Below are 26439 nucleotides of genomic sequence, written 5' to 3'. Positions count from 1 at the left end.
TTGGGTCTACACTGTACAATGATCGGACTATAGATACGTAAATGTAAGTGGTAGATATAGTAATGTTAATGTCGCAAGCAAATTGGTAGGTAGCACCTTAGATGTTTAACAATTATGCAGACCCCTTGCATATACAAACAATATTACTGCTGACCTAAGACTAGCTGCAAGGGTGTCCATCTGTAAATACTTATTCAAGTTCACGATCAATCTGTTCTAGCTAATTTCTGTTGCCTTGTTTGAAAGAAGAGGATTAATACACACAATAATATAATCCCTATATTTGAGGGGAAATGAATTAATTTATTAGTTAATCCTCAAGGGTCTGGTCAAACCGTCTTCTAAATAGGGTCTTTCATGTCGTTAACCTTTAAGAATTCATTTCTCAAATTCAAACATCTGATATTTCCTTTTGCAAATTATCCATGTAACTTGTTTCATTAATAATAAGCGGTACGAGTTACATATAATCAACAGTGGTTATATTAACTAGCCTATCAACCCGTGTTCCCGAACGGGCTAATTAGAATTAGTATAAAAATAAGACTTATAGCTAATAATTATAATTATCTATCTCAAGTCCTCTTTTATCTATTAAATATTCTAACACATACTGTAAAATACATATTTATTATTATCTAGTTGAAATAGATTTCATTTTTCATCACACTTGCATGTGTGCTATATATATATATATATATATATATATATATATATATATATATATATATATATATATATATATATATATATATATATATATGAAAATTCCATTCTACACTCGTTTGTAGCTATTCCCACATGTGTATTTCATTATATATTATGTATCTGATCCAACGAAGAGTATGTACATGGAGTATGTGATCATACTTGAACATCTGTAATGGTATATACATTAGGTATGTAACCATACATAAAGTATGTGGACATACTTATTTTATATACTAATAATAAGGTATAATCATATATATTTAAAAAATAGGACTGCTTTTGAAATTTTTTATGTATATACCTTTGAAGTATGTAAGAATAAGTATATGAACATACTCAAAGTAATAAATGAGAATGAGAACATACACACCGTGGTATACTGATGATGAGAATAGCTACACGCGAGTATAGAAAAAACTCGTCATATATATATATATATATATATATATATATAACCATATGTTTGTAAATTGGTATTCTTGTCTCTTCCATCATACATGAATATATAGTGACATATATTGTCGGTAGTATTTTATAGAAACAATAATATGAATAGTATATTAATAATGATATAAATAGTAATTTATAATTTTATATTGGTGCACTTTAATATTTTTTATAATTATATAAATTAGACTCAGATTTAGGGCTTACTTTGCCTTTTAATAATAATATATTGATAATTTATATGCAAATTTAGGGGGGTTATTTGCGTTATTTTATAATGACATAGATGAGTAATTTACATGAAGATTAGAGGTTTACTTTAGATTTTTTTTTATAATGGCAGAGGTGGGTAATTTGGATATATATTTAATTAGGTTGTTACTTTAGTCTATTTTCATAATGGCAGAGGTGAGTAATTTATTAGAAAAGATAACAAATCCGATGACAGCAGGATGTTTCTAATTTTTGTGAGAATTTTTAGGATTTCTATATTTTTCTTAGTGTCCACATATGATCCTAGGTAGCTTCACATGAGACTTCCAATTAGTAATAGTAAGATAGTTTGCATATAATCAACAAGATCGACTTAATGCCTGTTGATGAAACGAGTTGCATCTCGCAAATCGCAAGTGGTTATATTCACAGTAAATGCACATGAATGCATGGAACTGTACGAGGACCGGTTGCACCGTGATTTTAGCAGTACACTTCATACTAGTACACGATATGTCTTACTAGGTCTTTGAGCATTATACTCTCACCTAACTTGAGCGGCAAAATCTCATGGTACGGGATGTGCTGCTGTCTGTCTTGTGATTAACACTGCCGTTGAAAGAACTAGCAAGATGGCCCGCGCTAATACTGTGGGTAGCTAATTTGTTTTTTGTCTACAATTATTTTGTTTTTTACTTTAACTTGGTATTTTTTACCTCTAATTTGCTCTAGTTAAATACTATCTGCGGCTTTGTGTGTATAGCCGTTCATATCAATCTTCGATTTTTAAGTTGCTTTATTCCATATCACTTTGACATTTTTTAATACTTTAATTTCTAATATCTAAATTTGAGGATTGAATTCTATATTGGGTCACTTTAACTATTTTATTGTAGCACGTAATAACTATGTTTGATGGTTTGATGATTAACTGGAGTAAGGAGTCACCTTGAATAGACGCTTGTCTTTTCCAAAATATATATGTGTTAGTGATGTTTTTGAAGAGTACAACTTGTAACTTAAACAGTGGATTTTTATTTGTGCCTTGAATATCTTGATTATTATTTAGCAAAAAAATCTCTAGCCTAGTTGTTAGAGCGTCTTAGTATCATCCAATAGATCTAGGTTTGACTCATGGTTTTAAATCGCCGGCTAAGGTATTTAGCGGCAAGGTCACCGTTACGGCGTTTAGCAGGCTATAGCCGGCATTTAGCGGGCTATAGCCGGCTTTAGCAGGCTAAATGCCATAGCGGTTGTCCTTCCTAGAGGCTATAGCCGTCTTTAGCGGAAGCTATAGCCGGCTATTTAGAACTCTACTTTGACTCCCTGTAAGAGCAAGCTAAAATGGCATGCATTAAATAAAAGGTTATATTAAAACATAGGTTGGGACCTCAAGTCAAAAAATATTTTGTTTATTTTTTTCATCTGTTGTTGTTTTCTTATGTTTAGGTACGCAGTCTTCTTGTGCCGGGCAATCTTTTAATTTTATTTATAATTTATAGATTATTTGAAAAATGACATGTTTGAACGGACTAAAACTAAAGTTTAGTCATGGCTAAAGTTTAGACGTCTAAACTTTAACTGACTAAAATTAGCACTATTATGTTTGGATATATGGGCTAAATTTTAGATGTATTACTGAGTAAAATCACTTATACCCTTGTCCCATGCGACAACGTTTAGAGGAGGATATTTTGGTATTTTACAATCAGACACCAGAATTTAATCCTCATTAGCTAGTTTTAAAGAACTACCGATAGACTAAACTTTAGTTAGAAGGTTGACTAATTTTCCCCACGTTTACCCCTCCTATTTAGATTATCTACAACTAAAATTTTATGTAAATAAAAATTGGTCTTTGAATCCAAATATGCCCGTAGTAGCTCCAATATGTAGGCAATACTGCTTTGTTTGCCATACATTTTATTGTTCCCTTCTTGGAAGCCATGACCCATTTAAATTCGAACAAAAGAAGGCCTCTCTGTTGTTTATTTTGATAAAATATCTTGTAGAGTAGAATTTATCCTTACTTGCATGCTTTGGACCCCTTTGGTTTGCACATCACAAAGATTTCTAACACCAAATAGATATACTGTAAAAGTATGTTTAAGAAGAATCTAATGATACTTACTTGGTATCATAAATGTTAGTACTTTATTGTATAAATTTGGTCAAACTTGAAATATTTAGAATATTCAAAAAATTAGAATAGCTTACAATTTGAAACAGAGGGAGTAGAGTATATTCTCACTCGTATGCTTTGGACTCCCTTTAGTTTGCACCAGCACGGCTAATCAGCATGCCAGCACATCTACCTTGAACATCAACATTTTTACCTGACTAAACTAATGTATGTATCCTTCTATGGTTTTCGAGAATCTCTTTCCTCTCTAAATTACGTGAATCTCTCCTTAATTAACTGCATCTTCACCAGAGATAAGAACAGTCTTTTCTGTTTTTTTCCCATGCACCATCATCACCATCGTAAGAGTAAGGTTAATAATACAGTTGGCAGTTGAATGTGAGGATCCTTAGAGTCTACCTCTCAGTCCATTCGTATAGTAGTTAGCATTTCACCATTAATATATGGCTCACTTGTTTCTTTCATAAGGTTTCTTGGTTTTTGTGTCGAAGCCGGCCGCAAGCTGCCCACTTCCTCTCTCTCCTCTCCTCTACCTCAGCATTCTGCCTACTTGCTTACAACCTATTATAATACTTGCTCTAAGCACACAGTTTTCTCATCTCCATGCTCATAGTCACACCAACATTGTCTGTGATTTAACACTCACTGTTGCATAGATGTGCAAAGGAAACAAATGCGTAGGAGTTTAGATGTCGCACTTTGTCTTAAGTACTGCGTGGCTACCCTAATAATCAATTTTCTAGTTCACGGATTGATTTTTTTCTTTCTCCTTTTGAATAGTTATTATATCCGTGTAATATCGAGCCGCTCCATACCTAAATTATGATCCTCCTCGAATGAGTTTCACCACATACAAATCGGTTCCCGGCCTCATTGCCATATTGATTTGACCCCGCGCTCAAATAATCGTGCAGCCTGTACGGTTGATCTTCTCCTTACCCGCCCAAAAAAAGCGATTTCACCGTCATTGTATTGAGCTCACACTCATCGAAATCAAGGTGGACATTGGCACGTGCATGTGATGGAGATGTTCACGGCAAAAAGCCGCGCGGCAGGCAGCAGGAGAAATCAAACCGTGAGGAAACGATAGCTTGATGGCCCATGTCATAAGAAGTTCAGACCTCTTTTAATTCGCTAGGCCTACTACTCACACTCGTTGACTCTTTTTTGTTGCGAAGAGTGGAGATTATATCAAACGTGAGCAGCGCAGACTCATTTTACACAAAACAACCGAGCACTCATGGACCCTATGATGTAAAGGTCCAGCTAAAAGCATAAAATAATTAGGTAATGACTCTGTTACGGACGGCTGTATTTTCGTCTATTCACGCGGCCGCTTTCCATCCACCGTTCCAGCTGCATTAAATGGCGGAGGGTGCTACCTACTGGTCCCATGTTTCAGAAAGACAGAGCATGTGCCTTCTCGTTCATTCCTGCCCCCACTCTCTCTCTCTCTACGGTTTCTCTCTCGTCTCGCATCCACCACGCCATTTCTGATTTTCTGGATCCACGCGGGTTTGGAGAGGGAGGCGAAGGAGGCACCTGTGGGATTGAAGCGGGGGAGGGGAATCGCAGAACCAAACCAAGGTGAGATGAATCCCCTTGCATGCAGACATTTTTCTCGCCAATTTTGATTTCGTTTTCACCTTTTGTTTTGGCAGAAGTCATTTGCATGCGCTTCCGGAATCCAGCGATTTGATCCGTTGATCTTGGGAGAGGGCACTGGAAGCTGCAGATCTTGGATCCTCAGTTGCTGCTACGGCGCACTTCTCCCTCCTCCTTCCCGACCTACGGGCGTCGTCGTCACCTTCCCGTAGCAGATCGGGTCAACTCCCTCCCCGGGCATCGGTGCCCTTGCTGGTTGCGGCCCCGCCGTAGCTGTCGCTCAGGTAAGGCTAGTTGAGTTGAGAACTTGAGATGCAACATCTTCAATTCATTATTTTAGTGCGACTGTTCTCTCGGATGCACCGTGAGGAAACCTAATTGCTTTGTCTGTTAGCTTGATTTGGCATGCTTCATTCATGCGAATTTAATTTGGACGAGCAGATCTCACTCACGGAGGTCTCAAGTCATGCGCAGGGAAATTGGGGGTGTGAGGGAGGGGGTGCAAATTTATTGATGAATGAACACATACTGTTTCTAGGATGACCTCATTTTTTTCTATGTTTGTATGCATGATTCTGCAGTGAGACCCATGTATTTTGCAAATGGCAGTAGGGGGTGGGGAGAATTCATACCTAGTTGCTAAATTCAGTATAAAGAACATCATACCTAGTTGCTAGATTTTTTTTGGCTTCGGTCAGTCAATCGACATGATGGAAGCTTCTCAAATCATTTTTCTTAAGTCCAGAACTACAAGTACAGTGCGAAGAGCTTTTTTGAACTGTAGTACCTAGATGACTGCAAAGAAAAGGGGCCTCTAGATATAGTACCATTATATATTCTTGTTTCATTAAATACAGTAGAGGATAGATAATTAAGTTCAGGAGCTTATGAGCTAGTGTGTTGATTTTTAGGCATGAATTTTTCACCCGAAGAAATGAGTAGCTTAACTGAATGATAGCCAAAGCAAGAGCTAGATAACTGAATGCTCTATTGTTCTTTTTGTTTCGCTTTTTTACCTGTGAAATTGTTTAGCTGAATGGTTATTTCTGCTAGATTCTAGCAGTGATTTAACATCTGCAATTTTTTTAAAATCATTTAGATATGTATTGCCTATGTAAACCACATAGTATATCTTTTATAATTATTTATAGCTGCAGAGTGCAGACAACACATTCGTGATTCACTTGAGAACCTGGTTAATGCTATTCAAATAACCATACCCTGGTTACAATGACAAGCAATGTTCAAAAAGGCGCTGCTAGCTGCTCGCCTAGCTGCACTTGGAGTTAGGCATTGAGATCCTTTCCAGGCTTGCCAGCAAGCTCAACAATGTTGTCAAGGTCTCCACGCCCTTAAGCCCCCACCTTCCTCACTGGATCTAGCGCCTCCGCACCATGAGGAGCGGCGAGCTCCGACGATGGAGCTCGCGCGACTATGTGGAGCTCTACCATTTCTACTTATTAATTTTGTGCTTTGTTGTTTTGGTGCTAGAGCTTGCTTACATAAAATCAGTGGTGCAACTGAACCAATAGTTAGAGGATTCATTTTGTTAGATAATAAGTAATCAGTAGGCAATATACCCTCTCAGATTCATTTTGTTGGCAACTATCACTGAATCATCAAGCAACTTATTCATTTTACTTTAGCATTTTTTTGCATTCTGATTATAGCATTTTTCAGGTATTTCTACTAGTTATTTGGATTTTCATGTATACAACTTATGCTAAATCATTATGCAAATTAATCTTACCAGCTAAGCACTTTTGTGGTTTTAGATAGGAGCTTATGCTAAACTAGCTAAAGCAGTTTATGTTTCATGCCTTAGCATTTTTTAAGTTACATGCAAGCAGCTTAGGTGTTTTGCCCAGTGTACGGCAGTAGAGTTATTGACCAAATCTCTTCTACAATTGCTAAACCTTGTGTGTTATCATCATTTTGCCTGCATATCCTAGGGTGCTTTCAACTAGATTATTTACTGATATTAGCTAAATTGTTGCCACCAGAAACTACATCATCAAAAACTGCAGTTGTCTCTTGATTTGAAACATGCTCAATATCATGTATTGCTCCATCTCCAACTATTTCTGAGTGTAAATAGGGTGGATTTGCATCTTATTCATCTAGGAAATCATAACCAAATTCTGGTGGGAGCTCGATTAAATCCATTTTTAATCTTTTATATCCCCTGCGCAATCATTCAACAAGTCACAAATCTGATTAGACAGCAGCAGCTACATGAGAGCTTTTTTTGCATGCAACAAAATCAACTAAATATGAATCATCTAACAATGATGTACTGTTCAACAGGCAAATCAATGGTCAAGGAAATACAATGTAAATTGTTGGGCAACTTTTACAACATTCTTTCTTCTCTAATTTCTCTATTTTTTGGTTTTTATATTGTAGGTCCCCAAGTATTCTGCAGGTGAGTCAAGTACAATGCATGAAGAAGATATGATGTGCATATGAACCAACTCAAGTAAACAAGTGCATATGCAGTGGGAGCAAGCTAAGTACATTTCTTGCAATAAATATGTACTTCATTGATAATAATGTTGTTCTAGTAAGGCAAATTATGTAATTGTTTTAGGCAATAATATGGTTCTGAATTAGGTAATATTATGACCAGAAATTTAGAAAATAATGTGTTTGTGTATTAGCAAAAATAAGAGCATGAATTAGGTTATATAGAACAAATAATGTTTGTTACCGGAGGTATTCAGCATTCCTGATATTTTAGTCCTAATACTAACTGCACTTGCTATTCCTTTCAGCCATACAAAATAATGTTTGGACCTGAAACCTGATGTACTTTTTTTCTGCCTGCAAGTTTTCTCATGGAATCAGCACTATAACATGCTCTTGAGCTTGGTGTTTGGTGAAACCTGATGTGCCTTTTTTCTGCCCGCAAGTTTCCTCATTGAATCAGCACCATAACATGCTCTTGAGCGTGGTGTTTGGTGGCCCTCAGTTCATCAGATTGTAATCGACAGTAGTTTAGTTGTAGCTCAATGTAACCTCGATTTTGATTCATGAGACTAGCTTGGTAGCCGTTGTAATAGCTCTAATCTTTTAATTTGATCAGTACAACAGTGTCGGCAATTTAGATGGGTTAAAATGCGTTTGTATATTATCTAATTTGCTTAGTGTTTTTCAAAGAATTGCTTATCAGAGAGTAAAAATGAGGTCTGTATATTTATTAGATGGGTTAAAATGTGTTTGTATATGATCTAATTTGCTTAGTGTTTTTTCAAAGAATTGTTTATCGGAGAGTAAAATGAGGTCTGTATATTTATTCTGTGTTTTTTGTTGTGCGCATCATACAGTATTCTGTCAGAAAGCGCAGAGTTTTACCAAAAAACGAAATCTGAGCATGATGTGTTTGTCTCCTTTCCAAAAGTGAAGCGGCCGTACTGCAGGGCTAAATTACAGCAGGCCGTAATTTAGCCAGCCCAAAATAATTAATCTTTGTCCTTTCACGATTCTATTAGCTATTTCCATATATATCTATTAGAGTTGTACTTCTATACTATTGCTATATATATATAATCAATATATTGGAGGATTATTTGAGTAAATCTAGACCGTTAGATCTTCATAAAATCCAACAGTATAAATTCTTTTCTTTTTTAGATTAATGTGGGAATTTCTAGATCTTCTCGGCGAACGTGGTGACTTCTTTTAATACTATTGTATTAAAATAATAGATTATATTGGTGGACAATAAGTAAGGGTTATTTCTTTCTGCTACTTTAAAGTGACGTGACACTTCAACTGTTTGGGACGACGTGATCTTCTGAAGATAATAGTTTCCAATTCCAAATCAATGCTTGTTGCAAAATCAAGTCGCCAGTGGCCGTGGCCACTGGCCAGTGACAAGAACACACGCAAAACAAGTCCTAGCTAGCCTATATACAAGCAAGTCCGCATTTGTATCTCTGCGGAGAAAATAGAACAAGTTGGACATGTTTAACACACACACACACACCTTGATCTTGAAACAGGCAGCAATAACTAAGGCAATAAATCATGTCAAGAAATATGCTAATTCAGATTGCTTTAGCGAGCATATATTTCTCTCTGTTTAATTTGTTTACGGTTTCAAACCGCAGCGCTGCCTCTGTTTGGGCTCATACCATATTCTCGTGTTCAGTTGTGTTCATATTGCTTGTCTCTGTAGATTGCTGAGCGAACAACGACCTAACTGATTTGGAAACTAAGGTTAGCGTACTAACTGCCGTTATCTATCTACATAGTACATATGAACATGCATGGACATGATCACCGATTAATAGGGTTGCTAATATTAAATTCCTGATAAAATTCTAGAAAACTAAACTGCTTAGAACCATCTAAAGATTGTCTCTCTCTACCTAATTGACTCTAGATAATAGAGATAGAATACTTAACACGTTAGCAAGGCGACAGATAATTAGACCAGATGATCAATCAGTTGATCGCCCTCCTTTGAAGGGGCCTCTGTACTCTCGGCTGCGGCTTCCCTGTCTCCTTATCTGTGTGCCCATCCGTGTCTCCGACTCAATCAACGGTATCTTGCTGCTCGCCGTGAAACCGGGCCCACCATTGTAACATCCTAAAAAAATTAACCGAATTAAATTACGCGCTAAAAATAATTTTCAAAACTTTTTCGTCGCTGAGCTCGAACCGTTTCCCGTCCGAACTCCTAATCTCCCAAAATCCCCCGTCGATCCGCCGTCCCGGCACCTGCATCAGCCACCATCTTTTTTTCCAGTTTCCCTCGTTTCTCGTGCGTGTCGCTTCTCTTCGACGCCACGCCCGGCTAACGACCGTCGCCGCGAATCCCGCCGGCGTCTCCTTTTCTTTTTCTTCTTTTCCTTTTTTTCCCTTCTCTCTTTTTCTTTTTCTCCTTTTCTTTTTCCCTTCTCCTTTCTTCCTTCTCTCTTCCTCTCTCCTTTCCCACGCACGGACAAGCATAGAGCAGAGCACAGCACCTCCCCCACGCGCTGCACGCGCATGCGCCCACGCGCACCACGTGGCCGGGATGCCCGGCGCGCCGCTCGGTCTCTGCCCGAGCCGTCCCGTCGTCTGCACCGCCGCCGAGAATCGCGCTGCCGCTCCGGGACACCTCGCCGGCTCCAAGCACCATTAATGGCCGCCGAGCTCAGCCACTGCCCCCCTCTCTACCACCTCTCCCGGCCTATAAATAGGGCCTCCGCGCAGCCCTCGGCCACCGCAACCGCCCTCCCCACCGCGCACCCTCTCCCCAGCCTCGCAGCGCTGCCGCCATAGCCACTATCGCCCACCTCCGCCCGCCGCCGTGGACAGCCCTTCACAGACCGCCTCCGCTCGAGGTGAATAGGGGAATCGGACCCCCTCGGCCTCCTCTCCATTTTCCCCCACTTCCCGGCCTCCATCGCGCCCCGAGGGCCGCCGGCCTTTGGCCGCCCCCCTCACCTGAGCCCTCCTGTGTGTCAAGAGGAAGAAGATGAGGGGCAACTTTGCCCAAAGCCCCCTGTCCTTTCTCCTTTTCTTTAAAGAACCCTCCCACCTCTCTTTAGCCCTTTCCCAAAGAAGCCCTTCCCTGTTTTTTTTCAAGAGTTGGTCCCTCCACTACACAAAACTATTTATGAGTAGAACATTGCCCTTTCCAAGAGTGACCTAGATGTTTCTAAATATTATAATCAAGCCCCTGCCACCTCAAAAGTATTTACGAATAAGCCCCGGATCCTTATTTAGCCCCTAAAATCCCTCTTTAACCTATCATTCCATGCACCAAAAATCCTCCATTTATTCCGAGACTCGACCACGCCATTCCCAATATAATTTCGGCCGTATCATTAGAAAACCGCCAAAAAATATCACTTTTATCTTCATATCTTAATTGTTCCCGATTCGAGCTCAATGATAAAACCTTTATTTCATTTTCTTGATTGTGTGCTTGCTTGTGTGCATCGTAGATCACGGTGTGAATAAGGGAGAACCCGTCGACGAGCAGTACTGCGAGCAAGTGAACAAGGACTAGTTCCGCGACCCCGAACCTAAAGGACAGTACCTCGATCAGGACTTCCCGAAAGGCTTTGAGAACAGCAAGTTCAATCTCATCCTTTGATGCAAATTTTGTCCCAGTTTTATAAACACAACCTATTGGCATGTTTTACAAAACTGCATGTGTTTTACCTACTGAAAACACGGTTGGATAGCCACCCCTTGATTTGTTATAATCATTCCTTGACCACCTAGATTAATGTCTGAATGTGTTCTGTTTGGACGTTAATCGCTGCTAGAACGCTTAGGACCTAAAGAACATGGTACAACTTGTTTTATAAAAAAAATGTGAGTGTGTGGGAAGGGAAAATATGGAATTTTTTAAAGATGAGTTTAGACGGGATGGATGGCACTTCTGTGTGAATTGTCGAATGGTGTGCTCGTACCTGTGTGGTTGAGCAAGGTTGGGAGATATCCATCTTGTCACAATTAAGGACCGAGTTGATGTATCATCTTGCCTAACTCCACTATCGTGCAAACCACTCGACCGTTGTATGGGCAACGGCTTAGCATAAATCCCACAAGTTGTCTGATAGCCATCTGGAGAGCTGAGAGCAACGAGTGACCAAGGAGAAGGGATAAGCTCTGTGTGACTTATGCCCCGGTTAAACCTCGGTGATAGGTCGACGACCCCTTGGTGGATCCCGTGGTGGCTAGTCAGGTCTAGCTAAGGTGGGTAATGGCTTTGTTGGGATCTGACCGACACTAAGGTGATCGTGTTGTGGTACCCCGCTTGTGGGTAAAGTTGCACACCTCTGCAGAGTTAAAATCTATTCGAATAGCCGTGCCCACGGTACTGGGCGAGTTACGGTTTGGTCACACAACTAGTGTTTCTTCTGGGAATGGATGGGCTGGCGTGAGTTGTTTTGGAAAAGTGTCCGGCAAATGTGCCGTGTGCTACGGCAGATGAGGAGTCCGGTAGCAACTTGAAACTGGGATCATGTGTGGATCAATCCTACATGTTACTCAGTGCAAGATAATTGCTTTTGAAAACCCCTTTTCTTTCAAATAAGCCCCTGCATGAAAGTTAGCTTTCCGCAACTGAAACTCTAGCCATATCCTTGGTTTACCCTGTGCATTATATTCTGTTTATACCCCCTCCGTGGGTGTGGTTGGACTTGCTCAGTACGTTTGTACTCACCCCATTCTTAATTTTTACAGAGGAAGATCCAGACTTCGTTCCCGAAGACGTTGAGTAGAGGTTCCGTCCTGCACCCAACCTTGCCTGTGGATAGGGTCACCAGTAGGAAGCTCCGTATGACGCAAGACTCTGATGACCTCTTCGTAGTTAATGTCGTTGTGTGGGTTTTAGTTGTTATCCTCACGATAGTGGCGCTTCACTGCCCATTACCGCGTAGAGTTGTACGGTGATGTAACATCTGATGTACTAAATATGTTATCAGCCTCCTGGGACTAATATTTGAATCACATTTAAGTCTTCTCTTATGAGGGGATGCTTCAGGTGGTATCAGAGCCGTAGGGTGGCCGTAGGACGTGACCCTAGGACTGAGACCCTTTTTCGAGTCTGTCCACATTAGGACTTTCCTTGCTTAATCCTTTTTTTTCCACACTCACCGCTGATTATTGCCCTGTTCCAGATGGCTGACAATGGTTGGAGTGGCGGAATGCCACACAAAGCCCGGCCTTCCTAAGTTATTGCTACTCAGCCTGGAACACGTCGGAGTTGTGGACCCACTAGAGTACGTCTACCGGGAGTACGACTCCAGGGGCACTCTTCGGTGCAACATGATGATCTTCGTGGGAAAAAGCACCCGCTATCCTGACGTGGACCCCTGGTTCATCTCCACCACTGGCTTTCGCTTCCCAGATACCTACCGAAAGGCCGCCCGAAAAGCCCTGTGACGCCAGCGTGTGGTCTACAAGCATCATCTTCAACGGACTCCTATGGGATTTTTCTCGCCTATGGGAGGAAGAGGACGCTCATGGATTGTCCAGATAAGAGGACTTGGGAGGGAAGAAGAAGACCTAGAAGATACGGTCTCCCACCTATCCATCTACCTCACCGGCCTGGATGAGCTCTACCGCGAACAGGCGGCATAACTGAAGCACCAAATCCACAGGGCAGAAAAGGCAATCCAAGAAATGGAGGAGCAACGGACCAGAGCCGTACGCGCCGAGTATTCCCTAGCCGCTCTCCAAGCCCAATGGCAAGACCACGAGGCTCACAGAGGAGTAGGTGGGTGGATAGAAGAAGAACCCGAAGAAACCCACTGGGATGGGGTACTCAGACCGAAGATGATGTAATGGAGCAGTATCTTCCACCAAGAAGTGCCCTATCCAGATCGAGGAAGAGTCCCCATGATAGGAGTAGCACTCCAAGCTAGAACCCCTATCCTAATAATCGTGTATCCATGGAAACTGTACCCCACCATGTTGTAATAATAAGTACCATCTATCCACTTTGTACCGAAATATTTATGCAAGCTTGTTCACCCTATCTTTGTTTTCAGATGGCTGAGGAAGGATGGACCCAGGGCAATTGCCAAACTGCACCTGGCTTCCCCAGCCTTTTGATCAACGCCCTGGAAAGCCTTGGTATTACGGAACACCCAAGGTACTACAACAGAGAGTACGAACACCATGGTACCCTCCGCTGCAGAGTGATCCTGGTCATCGCCAGAAGTGACCGCTACCCTGACATCCAGCCATGGCGAGTGACCGCTACAGGGTTTACGCACCAAGACACCTATCCCTTGGCCGTCAAGAAGGCGCTCCGTTATCTATGCCAGATTTTTGAAGGACACATCGCCCCCACACCAATGAGGTTCTTCCCTCCGGCCATCAGAACCCCAGTTTGTGAAGCTCGCCATGAAGAAGACCCCCTGTACCAAGTGGCTACTTACCTAGCCTCCTTGGACCAGCTCTTTGACGAGCAAGCCAGCATCCTGAGGGAACAGACCCATCGAGCCGAGCAAGCAGAGCTCGCAGTAAGACTGCAACAGATCAGGGCAGCCCAAGCTGAGGCAAGAGCCGCAGCCGCGGTCAGCAGCGAAGCGATTGCCCAGGAGAGCCTCAGGCAGGCCCGGGACGGCATATGCAAGAATGGACCAGAAGTGGAACGTCAGTCCCGATAATTGGGGAAGACTATGTTTTACTCGGGACGCCCGTCATATGATGGGGACCACTCTTGAGAACCCCACAAGCCCCGTCCGAGAACCCTGAAGGGTCTACTGCCGCCGTTGAAGGGGAAGCTGCTGGACAACCCCTAGAAAACGGGAACCTAGAGAACGGCGAGCAAGGACTGCTCGTTCCCCTGGAAGCACACTCCGAAGAAGGCTCGCCCCGCGAGTAGCATGCCCCAAAGCCACCCCAGCCCTTTGGCTTAAGTTGTATCCTTAAGTATGACCCTGTACCCAGACGTGTAGTACGCATTTGGCCTTGTCCCAGTGTGTACCCCCTTGCAGTAATAAAGTTGTTTGTGCTTGTTGTTTGCAAGTTTGTGTGCTTGTTGTTAGTTTATGTGCTTTTCGGCGGAAGGTAGATTCTGCCTTTTCAAAAATACGAATTAAACAATTTAAACATCACCTAATCCTAATCTCAATCTCACAAATATTCTACCCAATCTACAGATGGCTTCCCGAAGCGGGACGAGGGCCTCCCGCAACCGGACCCCTGCAGCTGCTGGCGCAGGAGGACAGCCTAATGGACAGAACTCTCTTCAGGAATAACAGGAAGTGAGCCAGAACAGAGGAGGAAATCAAGGAGAAGTGCCACTGCCGCCACCATCACCCCTCGTTGACCTGGCACAGATAACACAACCAGACCCTCATACTGGAAACACTAGCCAATGCCCTCGTCAACAAGCGGCCACGAGAGCAGACCATGAATGACAAGCTGACAGCTTTTCTAAGAACCAAGCCACCTACCTTTGCCGGATCCAGCAACTCTTTGGATGCAGATGACTGGCTGCGTGTGATCCAGAGGAAGCTCGAGTCGTTCGAATGCCAGGATCGAGACAAAGTTCTTCTAGCAGCCCACCAACTCACCGGGACTGCCTTAGCCTGGTGGGAGAATTATTGTGTCGCTGTCGAAGATGCCTCCACCATCACTTGGAAAGAATTTGTGAAGGAGTTCCGCCGCTATCATATCCCCTCGGCCACCATGAAGCACAAGGCGGATGAGTTCCGAGCACTGCAGCAAGGAAGCATGTTAGTAGAAGAGTACACCTACCAGTTCATGGAGCTGGCCCGATATGCACCAGAGGAAGTGGACAATGATGAAAAGAAGCAGGACATGTTCAAGAAGGGATTGAACCCAGAACTCTAGACCTTGCTTACCCCTCAGATCTACCTGGACTTCAACACTCTGATGAACAAGGCTATTCTCACAAAAAGGGCCAAAGCGGAAGAAAGGAAGGATAACAAGCGCAAGTTTTTGGAAAGCAAGGCCCGCCAGCAGGACCGCTTCTAGAAACCAAGGAACTCTAGCTTTACGGCACCAAGATATCAGGCCCCAATGTAGTATAGGACCCAGTCATAAGTGACAGGATCCCAAGTCCCTAACACACAGTTTAGAAGCCAGAACACCATGAAGGCCCCGTAGAGCAATGCCAACCAAGTCACCACCAACAACAACAATGCTAGGGCTTGTTTCAACTGCCGAGAGACCGGGCATTACATTGCCAACTGCCCGTATGCCAAAAAAAGCCTGCTGCATCGGTCTTCTCCAACTCGGTGAATGGGCCTAGGCCACCTATATCCGGAGTCAACCGTGCCCCCATCGGCAGCAACAACAAGGGCAACAACAACAACAGCCAGCAGCCTTATGGACGAGCTCGCGTCAACCACATCAACGCGCAGGAGGCTCAGGGTGCACAAGGAGTAGTACTTGGTGAGTACCTAGTCAGCTTAGCTCTTGCAACAGTACTATTTGATTCTGGAGCATCACACTCGTTCATATCCTCAAGTTTTGTGGAAAAACACAATATACCTACAGTACTACTAAAAACACCCCTATTAACCCGGACACTTGGAGGTGACATCAAGTGTCAACTTGGTTGCCTACGGGTAAGGATCAATTTAAGTGGGGTATAATTTCTAGCAGACCTAGCAGTACTTAAGTCTAAGGGAATAGACGTGATCCTTGGAATGGACTGGTTAAGCCTGCACAATAGTCTCATAGGTTGTGCTGATAAGGTTGTACACCTAACGAATCCAGAAGGAGTACGAGTGACTGCCATACTCGGAGAAGTGGATCAGACCTGATGGTGTTTAGCATGGAAGCCAAATCCTTGGAAGAAGTCCTGGTAGTAAACGAATACCCAGATATTTTCCCTGAAGAACTTCCTGGAATGTCACCAGATAGGGATATAGAGTTTGTCATCGACCTTATCCCTGGAACCTCTCCTATAGCCAAGAGACCCTATAGGATGGCAGCCTCTGAGTTGGCAGAGTTAAAAAAGCAACTGGAAGAACTACAACGAATTGGCTTCATTAGACCAAGCTCGTCGCCTTGGGGAGCCCCAGTCCTGTTTGTCAATAAGAAGGATGGGAGTATGAGGTTGTGTGTAGATTACCGGGCACTGAACGAAGTTACCATCAAGAATAAGTACCCCCTCTCCAGAATTGATGACCTTTTCGATCAACTAAAAGGAGCCAAGTATTTCTCGAAGATTGATATGAGGTCAGGATACTTTCAGCTCAAGATTAGAGAAAGCAACATCCCAAAGACAGCTTTTGTCACCCGTTACGGGCAGTTTGAGTTTACAGTGATGTCTTTTGGAATCACCAATGCACCTGCTTATTTCCTGAATCTCATGAACAAAGTGTTTACGGACGAGTTAGATAAGTTTGTCGTAGTCTTTATCGACGACATACTTATTTACTCCAAGAGCGTCCAGGAACACGAGCAACATCTGCGGGTAGTATTGGAAAAGCTGAGAACACATAAGCTATATGCCAAATTCAGCAAGTGTGAATTCTGGCTTGAGAAAGTAGCTTTTCTTGGCCATATTCTGACCACAGGAGTAGCAGTGGACCCTAAGAAGGTCGAAGCAGTCTCCAACTGGCAGCAACCGACTAATGTTAGTGAAATCAGAAGCTTTCTTGAATTAGCTGGGTATTATCGGAGATTCATTGAAGGATTTTCCAAGATAGCCCGGCCCATGACAGAGCTGCTTAAGAAGGAAAAGAAGTTTGTTTGGACAAAGTCCTGCGAGAGGAGTTTCAAGGAATTGAAGAGAAGGTTGACAACCGCCCCATTACTAACCCTACCGGATATTCATCGAGATTTTGTCATTTATTTTGATGCATCCCGACAAGGATTAGGATGTGTCCTCATGCAAGACGGGAAGGTAGTAGCTTATGCTTCCCGACAGCTCAGGCCTCATGAGCAGAACTACCCAACACATGATCTAGAGTTTGCAGCCGTAGTGCATGCCCTCAAGATTTGGAGACATTATCTAATTGGAAATAAGTGTGAGATCTACACCGACCATAAGAGTTTGAAGTATATTTTCACCCAGCCAGATTTGAACTTAAGGCAAAGAAGGTGGTTAGAACTGGTTAAAGATTATAATGTGGAAATTCATTACCACCCTGGCAAAGCTAATGTGGTAGCTGATGCCTTAAGCCGGAAATCTTATGGACCCAAGGATGCCCATCTGCAGGAAGAAATGGCACGATTTAATGTGCACATTGTCCCTTGAGGTTCCATTCGCAAGATGAGTATTCAACCGACTCTGGAGGATAAAATCAAAAAGGCCCAAAGTTCGGACAAGGACTTGATGAAAATCCGAATACATACTCGAGAAAATAAGGCACCGGACTTTAAAGTGGATAATGAGGGAACTTTATGGTATAAAAATAGGATTTGTGTGCCCGAGGAAGGAGACTTCCGGCAGATAATTATGGATGAAGCCCATAACTCGGCCTACTCCATCCACTCAGGATCCACCAAGATGTATATGGATTTAAAATAAAAATATTGGTGGAAGGGAATGAAAGCCATGGGCACCAAATTGGATTTCAGCACCGCCTATCACCCACAAACGAATGACCAAACAGAAAGGATGAATCAGATTATGGAGGATATGTTGAGAGCATGTGTCCTTACCTATGGCAAGGATTGGGAGCAGAATTTACCCTATGCGGAATTTTCATACAACAACGGTTATCAAGCGAGTTTGGGCATGTCACCATTTGAAGCTCCTTATGGGAGAAAATGCAGAACTCCTCTGATGTGGTCAGAAGTTGGAGAACATACCCTAGTTGGACCCGCACTCACAAAGGAAGCCGAAGAAAGAGTGGCCGAGATTAGAGAAAAGCTGAAGACTGCCCAGTCTCGACTGAAGAGCTACGCAGACAGGAAAAGACGAGAAATAAGCTTCAACCCAGGAGAGTTCGTATAGCTTAAGGTTTCACTTATTCGGGGAACTCGAAGATTTTAGATACAAGGAAAGTTGGCCCCTCGGTACATTGGACCGTACCGAGTTCTGAAAAAAGTCAGAGTTGTAGCATACCGTCCGGAACTACCAGAAGGAATGTCAGATATACACCCGGTGTTTCATGTATCCCAGCTAAGGAGATGTTTGAGGGTACCTGAGAAAGAGCATGTGCAAGAAGAAGAAATAGATCTACAAACTGACCTGCGATACCAGGAAATACCGGTCAAGATCTTGAACACTGTCACTAGGAGGACAAGAAACTCCGAAGTACGGATTTGCAGAGTTTAGTGGAGCAGACACGTAATAGAAGAAGCTATATGGGAGCGTGAAGATGCTCTGCAGAAGGAGTTTCCCCATCTCTTTAGGAACCAGCTGAATCTCGAGGACGGGATTCATTTTAAGTGGGGTAGGTTTGTAACATCCTAAAAAATTCACCAAATTAAATCACACGCTAAAAATAATTTTCAAAACTTTTTCATCGCTGAGCTCGAATCGTTTTCCATCCGAACTCCTAATCTCCCAAAATCCCCCGGCGATCCGCTGTTTCGGCACCCGCATCAGTCACTGTCTTTTTGTTTCCTATTTCCCTTGTTTCTCGTGCGTGTCACTTCTCGTTGACGCCACGCCCGGCTCACGACCGTCGCCGCGAATCCCGCCGGCGTCTCCTTTTCTTTTTCTTCATTTCCCTTTTTTCCCTTCTCTCTTTTTCTTTTTCTCCTTTTCTTTTTCCCTTCTCCTTTCTTCCTTCTCTCTTCCTCTCTCCTTTCCCACGCACAGACAAGCACAGACAGAGCACAGCACCTCCCCCACGCGCTGCATGCGCGTGCGCCTGTGCGGCCACGCGTATCACGCGACCGGGATGCCCGGCGCGCCGCTCGGCCTCTGCCCGAGCCGTCCCGTCGTCTGCACCGCCGCCAAGAATCGCGCTGCCGCTCCGCGACACCTCACCGGCTCCAAGCACCATTAATGGCCGCCGACCTCGGCCACTGGCACCCCCCTCTCCACCGCCTCTCCCAGCCTCTAAATAGGGCCTCCGCGCAGCCCTCGGCCACCACAACCGCCCTCCCCACCGCGCGCCCTCTCCCCAGCCTCGCAGCGCTGCCGCCATAGCCGCTGTCGCCCACTTCTGCCCGCCGCCGTGGACAGCCCTTCACAGACCGCCTCCGCTCGAGGTGAATAGGGGAATCGGACCCCCTCGGCCTCCTCTCCGTTTTCCCCCACTTCCCGGCCTCCATCGCGCCCCGACGACCCCCAGCCCATGGCCGCCCCCCTCACCTGCGCCCTCCTCTGTCCGGCCTGTGTGTCGAGAGCAAGAAGATGAGGGGCAACTTTGCCCAAAGCCCCCTGTCCTTTCTCCTTTTCTGTAAAGAACCCTCCCACCTCTCTTTAGCCCTTTCCCAAAAAAGCCCTTCCCTGTTTTCTTTTCAAGAGTTGGTCCCTCCACTACACAAAACTATTTATGAGTAGACCCTTGCCCTTTCCAAGAGTGACCTGGATGTTTCTAAATATTATAATCAATCCCCTGCCACCTCAAAAGTATTTACGAATAAGCCCCGGATCCTTATTTAGTCCCTAAAATCCCTCTTTAACCTATCATTCCATGCACCAAAAATCCTCCATTTATTCCGAGACTCGACCACGCCATTCCCAATATAATTTTAGCCGTACCATTAGAAAACCGCCCAAAAATATCACTCCTATCTTCGTATCTTAATTGTTCCCGATTCGAGCTCAACGATAAAACTTTTATTTCTTTTTCTTGATTGTGTGCTTGCTTGTGTGCGTCGTAGATCACAGTGTGAACGAGGGAGAACCCGTTGACGAGCAGTACTGCGAGCAAGTGAACGAGAACCAGTTCCGCGACCCCGAACCTAAAGGGCAGTACCTCGATCAGGACTTCCCGAAAGGCTTTGAGAACGGCAAGTTCAATCTCATCCTTTGATGCAAATTTTGTCCCAGTTTTATAAACACAACCTATTGGCCTATTTTACAAAACTGCATGTGTTTTACCTACTGAAAACACGGTTGGATAGCCACCCCTTGATTTGTTATAATCATTCCTTGACCACCTAGATTAATGTCTGAATGTGTTCTGTTTGGATGTTAATCGCTGCTAGAACGCTTAGGACCTTAAGAACACGGTACAACTTGTTTTATAAAAAAATGTGAGTGTGTGGGAAGGGAAAATGTGGAATTTTCGAAAGATGAGTTTAGACGGGATGGATGGCACTTCTGTGTGAATTGCCGAATGGTGTGCTCGTACCTATGTGGTTGAGCAAGGTTGGGAGATATCCATCTTGTCACAATTAAGGACCGAGTTGATGTGTCATCTTGACTAACTCCACTATCGTGCAAACCACTCGACCGTTGTATGGGCAACGGTTTAGCATAAACCCCACTAGTTGTCTGATAGCCATCTGGAGAGCTGAGAGCAACGGGTGACCAAGGAGAAGGGATAAGCTCTGTGTGACTTATGCCCCGATTAAACCTCGGTGATAGGTCGACGACCCCTTGGTGGATCCCGTGGTGGCTAGTCAGGTCTAGCTAAGGTGGGTAATGGCTTTGTTGGGATCTGACCGACACTAAGGTGATCGTGTTGTGGTACCCCGCTTGTGGGTAAAGTTGCACACCTCTGCAGAGTTAAAATCTATTCGAATAGCCGTGCCCACGGTACTGGGCGAGTTACGGTTTGGTCACACAACTAGTGTTTCTTCTGGGAATGGATGGGCTGGCGTGAGTTGTTTTGGAAAAGTGTCCGGCAAATGTGCCGTGTGCTACGGCAGATGAGGAGTCCGGTAGCAACTTGAAACTGGGATCATGTGTGGATCAATCCTACATGTTACTCAGTGCAAGATAATTGCTTTTGAAAACCCCTTTTCTTTCAAATAAGCCCCTGCATGAAAGTTAGCTTTCCGCAACTGAAACTCTAGCCATATCCTTGGTTTACCCTGTGCATTATATTCTGTTTATACCCCCTCCGTGGGTGTGGTTGGACTTGCTCAGTACGTTTGTACTCACCCCATTCTTAATTTTTACAGAGGAAGATCCAGACTTCGTTCCCGAAGACGTTGAGTAGAGGTTCCGTCCTGCACCCAACCTTGCCTGTGGATAGGGTCACCAGTAGGAAGCTCCGTATGACGCAAGACTCTGATGACCTCTTCGTAGTTAATGTCGTTGTGTGGGTTTTAGTTGTTATCCTCACGATAGTGGCGCTTCACTGCCCATTACCGCGTAGAGTTGTACGGTGATGTAACATCTGATGTACTAAATATGTTATCAGCCTCCTGGGACTAATATTTGAATCACATTTAAGTCTTCTCTTATGAGGGGATGCTTCAGGTGGTATCAGAGCCGTAGGGTGGCCGTAGGACGTGACCCTAGGACTGAGACCCTTTTTCGAGTCTGTCCACATTAGGACTTTCCTTGCTTAATCCTTTTTTTTCCACACTCACCGCTGATTATTGCCCTGTTCCAGATGGCTGACAATGGTTGGAGTGGCGGAATGCCACACAAAGCCCGGCCTTCCTAAGTTATTGCTACTCAGCCTGGAACACGTCGGAGTTGTGGACCCACTAGAGTACGTCTACCGGGAGTACGACTCCAGGGGCACTCTTCGGTGCAACATGATGATCTTCGTGGGAAAAAGCACCCGCTATCCTGACGTGGACCCCTGGTTCATCTCCACCACTGGCTTTCGCTTCCCAGATACCTACCGAAAGGCCGCCCGAAAAGCCCTGTGACGCCAGCGTGTGGTCTACAAGCATCATCTTCAACGGACTCCTATGGGATTTTTCTCGCCTATGGGAGGAAGAGGACGCTCATGGATTGTCCAGATAAGAGGACTTGGGAGGGAAGAAGAAGACCTAGAAGATACGGTCTCCCACCTATCCATCTACCTCACCGGCCTGGATGAGCTCTACCGCGAACAGGCGGCATAACTGAAGCACCAAATCCACAGGGCAGAAAAGGCAATCCAAGAAATGGAGGAGCAACGGACCAGAGCCGTACGCGCCGAGTATTCCCTAGCCGCTCTCCAAGCCCAATGGCAAGACCACGAGGCTCACAGAGGAGTAGGTGGGTGGATAGAAGAAGAACCCGAAGAAACCCACTGGGATGGGGTACTCAGACCGAAGATGATGTAATGGAGCAGTATCTTCCACCAAGAAGTGCCCTATCCAGATCGAGGAAGAGTCCCCATGATAGGAGTAGCACTCCAAGCTAGAACCCCTATCCTAATAATCGTGTATCCATGGAAACTGTACCCCACCATGTTGTAATAATAAGTACCATCTATCCACTTTGTACCGAAATATTTATGCAAGCTTGTTAACCCTATCTTTGTTTTCAGATGGCTGAGGAAGGATGGACCCAGGGCAATTGCCAAACTGCACCTGGCTTCCCCAGCCTTTTGATCAACGCCCTGGAAAGCCTTGGTATTACGGAACACCCAAGGTACTACAACAGAGAGTACGAACACCATGGTACCCTCCGCTGCAGAGTGATCCTGGTCATCGCCAGAAGTGACCGCTACCCTGACATCCAGCCATGGCGAGTGACCGCTACAGGGTTTACGCACCAAGACACCTATCCCTTGGCCGTCAAGAAGGCGCTCCGTTATCTATGCCAGATTTTTGAAGGACACATCGCCCCCACACCAATGAGGTTCTTCCCTCCGGCCATCAGAACCCCAGTTTGTGAAGCTCGCCATGAAGAAGACCCCCTGTACCAAGTGGCTACTTACCTAGCCTCCTTGGACCAGCTCTTTGACGAGCAAGCCAGCATCCTGAGGGAACAGACCCATCGAGCCGAGCAAGCAGAGCTCGCAGTAAGACTGCAACAGATCAGGGCAGCCCAAGCTGAGGCAAGAGCCGCAGCCGCGGTCAGCAGCGAAGCGATTGCCCAGGAGAGCCTCAGGCAGGCCCGGGACGGCATATGCAAGAATGGACCAGAAGTGGAACGTCAGTCCCGACAATTGGGGAAGACTATGTTTTACTCGGGACGCCCGTCATATGATGGGGACCACTCTTGAGAACCCCACAAGCCCCGTCCGAGAACCCTGAAGGGTCTACTGCCGCCGTTGAAGGGGAAGCTGCTGGACAACCCCTAGAAAACGGGAACCTAGAGAACGGCGAGCAAGGACTGCTCGTTCCCCTGGAAGCACACTCCGAAGAAGGCTCGCCCCGCGAGTAGCATGCCCCAAAGCCACCCCAGCCCTTTGGCTTAAGTTGTATCCTTAAGTATGACCCTGTACCCAGACGTGTAGTACGCATTTGGCCTTGTCCCAGTGTGTACCCCCTTGCAGTAATAAAGTTGTTTGTGCTTGTTGTTTGCAAGTTTGTGTGCTTGTTGTTAGTTTATGTGCTTTTCGGCGGAAGGTAGATTCTGCCTTTTCAAAAATACGAATTAAACAATTTAAACATCACCTAATCCTAATCTCAATCTCACAAATATTCTACCCAATCTACAGATGGCTTCCCGAAGCGGGACGAGGGCCTCCCGCAACCGGACCCCTACAGCTGCTGGCGCAGGAGGACAGCCTAATGGACAGAACTCTCTTCAGGAATAACAGGAAGTGAGCCAGAACAGAGGAGGAAATCAAGGAGAAGTGCCACTGCCGCCACCATCACCCCTCGTTGACCTGGCACAGATAACACAACCAGACCCTCATACTGGAAACACTAGCCAATGCCCTCGTCAACAAGCGGCCACGAGAGCAGACCATGAATGACAAGCTGACAGCTTTTCTAAGAACCAAGCCACCTACCTTTGCCGGATCCAGCAACTCTTTGGATGCAGATGACTGGCTGCGTGTGATCCAGAGGAAGCTCGAGTCGTTCGAATGCCAGGATCGAGACAAAGTTCTTCTAGCAGCCCACCAACTCACCGGGACTGCCTTAGCCTGGTGGGAGAATTATTGTGTCGCTGTCGAAGATGCCTCCACCATCACTTGGAAAGAATTTGTGAAGGAGTTCCGCCGCTATCATATCCCCTCGGCCACCATGAAGCACAAGGCGGATGAGTTCCGAGCACTGCAGCAAGGAAGCATGTTAGTAGAAGAGTACACCTACCAGTTCATGGAGCTGGCCCGATATGCACCAGAGGAAGTGGACAATGATGAAAAGAAGCAGGACATGTTCAAGAAGGGATTGAACCCAGAACTCTAGACCTTGCTTACCCCTCAGATCTACCTGGACTTCAACACTCTGATGAACAAGGCTATTCTCACAAAAAGGGCCAAAGCGGAAGAAAGGAAGGATAACAAGCGCAAGTTTTTGGAAAGCAAGGCCCGCCAGCAGGACCGCTTCTAGAAACCAAGGAACTCTAGCTTTACGGCACCAAGATATCAGGCCCCAATGTAGTATAGGACCCAGTCATAAGTGACAGGATCCCAAGTCCCTAACACACAGTTTAGAAGCCAGAACACCATGAAGGCCCCGTAGAGCAATGCCAACCAAGTCACCACCAACAACAACAATGCTAGGGCTTGTTTCAACTGCCGAGAGACCGGGCATTACATTGCCAACTGCCCGTATGCCAAAAAAAGCCTGCTGCATCGGTCTTCTCCAACTCGGTGAATGGGCCTAGGCCACCTATATCCGGAGTCAACCGTGCCCCCATCGGCAGCAACAACAAGGGCAACAACAACAACAGCCAGCAGCCTTATGGACGAGCTCGCGTCAACCACATCAACGCGCAGGAGGCTCAGGGTGCACAAGGAGTAGTACTTGGTGAGTACCTAGTCAGCTTAGCTCTTGCAACAGTACTATTTGATTCTGGAGCATCACACTCGTTCATATCCTCAAGTTTTGTGGAAAAACACAATATACCTACAGTACTACTAAAAACACCCCTATTAACCCGGACACTTGGAGGTGACATCAAGTGTCAACTTGGTTGCCTACGGGTAAGGATCAATTTAAGTGGGGTATAATTTCTAGCAGACCTAGCAGTACTTAAGTCTAAGGGAATAGACGTGATCCTTGGAATGGACTGGTTAAGCCTGCACAATAGTCTCATAGGTTGTGCTGATAAGGTTGTACACCTAACGAATCCAGAAGGAGTACGAGTGACTGCCATACTCGGAGAAGTGGATCAGACCTGATGGTGTTTAGCATGGAAGCCAAATCCTTGGAAGAAGTCCTGGTAGTAAACGAATACCCAGATATTTTCCCTGAAGAACTTCCTGGAATGTCACCAGATAGGGATATAGAGTTTGTCATCGACCTTATCCCTGGAACCTCTCCTATAGCCAAGAGACCCTATAGGATGGCAGCCTCTGAGTTGGCAGAGTTAAAAAAGCAACTGGAAGAACTACAACGAATTGGCTTCATTAGACCAAGCTCGTCGCCTTGGGGAGCCCCAGTCCTGTTTGTCAATAAGAAGGATGGGAGTATGAGGTTGTGTGTAGATTACCGGGCACTGAACGAAGTTACCATCAAGAATAAGTACCCCCTCTCCAGAATTGATGACCTTTTCGATCAACTAAAAGGAGCCAAGTATTTCTCGAAGATTGATATGAGGTCAGGATACTTTCAGCTCAAGATTAGAGAAAGCAACATCCCAAAGACAGCTTTTGTCACCCGTTACGGGCAGTTTGAGTTTACAGTGATGTCTTTTGGAATCACCAATGCACCTGCTTATTTCCTGAATCTCATGAACAAAGTGTTTACGGACGAGTTAGATAAGTTTGTCGTAGTCTTTATCGACGACATACTTATTTACTCCAAGAGCGTCCAGGAACACGAGCAACATCTGCGGGTAGTATTGGAAAAGCTGAGAACACATAAGCTATATGCCAAATTCAGCAAGTGTGAATTCTGGCTTGAGAAAGTAGCTTTTCTTGGCCATATTCTGACCACAGGAGTAGCAGTGGACCCTAAGAAGGTCG

At 44.7% G+C, this 26439-nt stretch overlaps 1 long non-coding RNA gene across 1 annotated transcript; it reads left to right on the top strand.

Annotated features, from left to right (window-relative positions):
* The first annotated feature begins 4935 nt into the window (after window positions 1-4935).
* On the top strand, window positions 4936-8384 carry LOC120710720. Its single transcript, XR_005689996.1, has 3 exons — window positions 4936-5101; window positions 5176-5403; window positions 7526-8384. It is a non-coding gene; the product is annotated as an uncharacterized LOC120710720 (long non-coding RNA).
* Window positions 8385-26439: the final 18055 nt, after the last annotated feature.

The sequence above is a fragment of the Panicum virgatum genome, chromosome 5K (genome assembly GCF_016808335.1).
Source record: "Panicum virgatum strain AP13 chromosome 5K, P.virgatum_v5, whole genome shotgun sequence".
In the NCBI taxonomy this organism is placed as follows: Eukaryota; Viridiplantae; Streptophyta; class Magnoliopsida; order Poales; family Poaceae; genus Panicum; species Panicum virgatum.
The sequence above is the reverse complement of the archived record's forward strand: the minus strand, read 5'-3'. Positions and strand labels throughout refer to the sequence as shown.